The sequence below is a fragment of the Nematolebias whitei genome, chromosome 17 (genome assembly GCF_014905685.2).
Source record: "Nematolebias whitei isolate Nwh7 chromosome 17, NemWhi1, whole genome shotgun sequence".
Lineage (NCBI taxonomy): Eukaryota > Metazoa > Chordata > Actinopteri > Cyprinodontiformes > Rivulidae > Nematolebias > Nematolebias whitei.
Genome location: NC_056514.1, coordinates 8,094,049 through 8,098,220, shown reverse-complemented (window position 1 = coordinate 8,098,220; position 4,172 = coordinate 8,094,049).

Here is a 4,172-nt window from a genome sequence, read left to right as displayed (position 1 = left end):
CTGATACATCATCAACTTTTCTTTTTCTTTTCACCACTTGCTTCTATGAGTAACTGTTAAAATAGCAAATTTCTGGAACAGAACGGTTTAAAAAACGTTTTAAACCAATGATTGCTGTGAGACTTTAAGAAAAAATTGCAAGTTTATAAAAAATTCAGTGCTCTAGAGTAAAATACACTAAAAACAGCTTGGTAACTAGTACCTGTTGAAAATAAGCACATACAAGTAACACTGCCGAGAGCATTTACTTAAATATTCATGAATTGGGGTAAAACCTGAAAAAGGTACCCACATTTGAATAAGTTGACTTATAACAGTACTTCTGTGTAAACCCAAAGCTAAAATAGTGTGAAAACTCATTGACTTGAATACAAATATTTACCTGTAAAATATCTAAAGCTTGCAACTGTTTTAAACAGATAAATTGCTACACAGTGGAAAACATGACAGGTGTGTTAGAAAAAGACTTTGATCCAAAAGGGATGACGGACTGCTTGGAGAAAGCGTTGAAGCTTCTGACAGATTCTTTACATCCATATGATAAACAGGCAGAGCGCATGAACCCAAAAGAGTTATTGGACAATCTGAAGAAGGTTGCAGAAAGTGTGACCTCTACAGAAATTACAATGCCAAACTATGAAAAGCTGGCTAAAATTGCAATTTTGCTGAAAGAATCATTCTATACGGTTGTTGAGAAAGCTGATTACCTTGCAATAAGGTTAAACAGTGAAAAAGAGGTTGTTCAGAAAATTGAAGAACACTTCCTTCAATTTAAAAGTGAACACGAAGTCCTCACAAAAAAACATTCTGAACAGATGTTTCAATCACAGCAAAATGCAAATGCAGAAATTGATTCGCTGAATAGCAAAATAGATGTGCTTAACAAAAAGCTGGAAGAACTCAGAATGGATAAACACATATTGCAACAGCTAAAGATGCGTTTAGAAAGTGATTATCATACATCACAGGAACGCTTAAAAACATGTGAAGAAAAACTAAGAGCAGCAACAAACAAGATTTCTGACGTGGGGCGAGTTTGTCTGGAACTCAGAGAAGACCGGGAACAGAGTTCAGGTAACCCACAACCAACTCAGAAAGATATTGTTGCACCTCCTGCTCGTAATCCACCCTCACATAAAGTGGCAGGAACAGACCTGAACAGGTCTCCTCCACAAAACATGCAACAGAGTGCATGGAAACTGTCTCCTTCAATGGATGATTTGCAAAAAATCTCAAAATATGTACAATGCTTCGTTCCTGGACCGTTGGGCTCAACTGGAACAAAAGCGTACCTCAGAGAACTGGAGTTCAGATTGAGATCTTATCCTAATGCTACGGTAGAAGATAAAATCAGTCTGATAAGACTCACTTCGGACAGAGAGGTGTTCACCTTCATCGAGCGTCTACCTGATGCAACGAGAAAGGTTTACAACCTTCTGTGTGAAGCTCTGATCAAAGAGTATGACCCCTGCACAGGACCAGCTGGATATCCAGCCGCAGAAAAGGTCACGCAGGGTAAAGCTGAACATCCAAAAGTTTATTACAAAAGAATCTTCCAAGCTTATTTTGGTAACAGAAATGAAACCGGAATGGAGGAAGAAGAAGGTTTCAAGTTTGTTTTCAGCAAAAATCTCCACACTGATTTTAGACAACCAGTACAAATGATGGCAAATTTCAGAGAAAAATCCATCAGTGAGATTAAGCAGTGTGCTGTGAATGTGTTTGAAGCATGTTCTCAGGCTAAGACGCCCATTGAAGTGTTTCCAAGTGTAAAGGTTAAACCCCACTCCCTAGAAATGGAAGGAAGGCGTGCGACGCCACCTCCTCCTAAAACAGGCGAGAAAAGGCAGTATTTTCAGACTAAAAAACCACGTGATGAAGGTGCAAACTGGGACAAAAAGGCTCCTCTTTCAGAGGATGAACGTGATTATCGTATATGGGACATGCGTAGGACGCAACGATATGTTAAACCATATCATCAGGGGCAGTACGTAAAGGAACCCCCGAAAGACGTACCTGACCGTCCCCCACCTCGGACGAAACGTCCCGAGGCGAAAAAATCACAAAAGTTCCAGGAACAAGGCCCTAAACCTCTGAGCTCGGAAGAGACAGAGAAAATGCAAAGGTTTTTAGACACTTTGATACACGCTGAAATGGGAACCCAACCAGGAGCACAATGTAGTGATCTGATCGCTACTAACTCTGAAGGCGCGAATGACAACATTACAGATGTCGGTGAAACACACCAAGACTGCTGTTATTGCCTCCAACAACCCCTCATCGGACGAAGGGGGGATAAACTCACACACAAACGATGATGAGTCATCACAAACTGAAAACTCAGAACCTGACCTTCATGATTTTGAACTAGGCATCCCAGTTCTGGGAGGACTCCCAGATAACCTGGTACCGAGTCAAGAAGCTGGGCCAGTATGTTTCACGAAACCATCACAGGCCATCACTCTTTTCTCAACCAATGATGTCGACCAAGGACCTCAAACCTATGGTGCCTTGCCCATAGACAGGTCCGACGACTCAGAAAAGGATTCGTTGGAGCTCCCCATGGAGCAAGAACCCTCATCAGTCTCATCACAGATTGAACAGGTGGTCGCTCAAGCTGACACTCTGACATCTGATGAAGAAAGAGACAACATTCGCCAAGTTCTTTTAAAATATGAAAAGTCAATTTCAACTGACCCAGACATCATCCAACTTCAGAAGTTGGATGGTCCTGCAATTAACTCGATGATACTGTATCTGACTGACCCAGACAAATACACTCCATCGAAAGTCAAATTGGATTCCAATCCAGACCTAAAAGTCCTCTTTCAGCTGCGCAAACAGTTAAAACTACTCAAGGACAACCTAACTTTAGCTCATGGAGCGACGTCCTCACCCGTGTTCGCAGTCTCCCACGACCGAAGGGGGGTGACGCCAGTTAGGATAATGCTACCAGACGCAATAACATGATCAAATCTGACATTCAGAGTGAGTGGCGCACCGAAACGTTGTTTCCTAGTTGCTTAATCACTGCTTTTGTCGATGTTGAAACGTTGTTTTACTGGTTGCTTAGTCACTGTTCTTGTCGATGTTGAGACATCGTTTAATTGGTTTTGGTATTGTTTTCGAACACCCCAGGTAAGAATGAATTTTGTTGTGTAGTAAGTTAGAGACTAAGAAGCCTTTGACCATGCCAACATGCAGTTCATTCATTAAATTGCAATCCTTGCGGAGTCAATGTATATTATTGCTACCTTGAGTACCATAATCTACATTGATCTCACAACGCTTAAGCCGAACCTACTCGAACAATTCTATTCGGGGGGGTAGCTAATTCTTTTTGATAAGTCTCGCCATAGACTTCCAAAACATTTATGGGAAACCAAACACCCAATCTCAAGTCGTTCGTCTAGAAGACAACAGACAATTGAACCAAACTATATTTTACCATGTAAAGCTAACTTAAACCAAGTTAGAAATGGAAAAATAGTTTGGAACCCTTTTCTATAGGCTTAAACCCCTGTAGTTACCCTTATCAGCATTTTTCCACCCCTTAACTGGTAGTTGTAGCTATTCCCAACCATAATAGCTTACACACCAGGTGCATACAGTTTAAGGCCTTATGTAAAATCCCCTTCATAAGCCCACCTTAAACCACATAATTGCATGACACATTGAACCAGAACGGCACAGGCTGGACGTCGCTGGAGACAACCTTCGCTGGAGGCGACCTGCAATCCTGACGTTGGTCTCCACTCTTCATCCAGTGACTGCATCTTCAGTTCAATCCAAGGGTATCCCTCTGTATGCTGATTAATCAACACTTCCAATCGTTGTGGATTTACCGTTGTGGATTATATGACTTTTTCCAATGGATTACAGACTCTGTTTCCAAGGGGTTAAAGCATTGCTACAATGGAATTATCGAGACGATATGGAATTATAATCAACACAATGGAATACCAAGAACATTGTGGAATTACCTTGACTTTGGTCTTCCTTGCTGGATTACTTTTGACTTTGGTCTTCCTTGTTGGATTACATCAAGCTCAAGGACATTTGAAGGTCTAAGTTCACGGTTGGAATTCATCCCCATGGACAGGCGATGATTTCCAAAGGGGGGACTGTAGTGAACCTGATCTGGACCTGATCTGACCTCAAATCTTGATCAG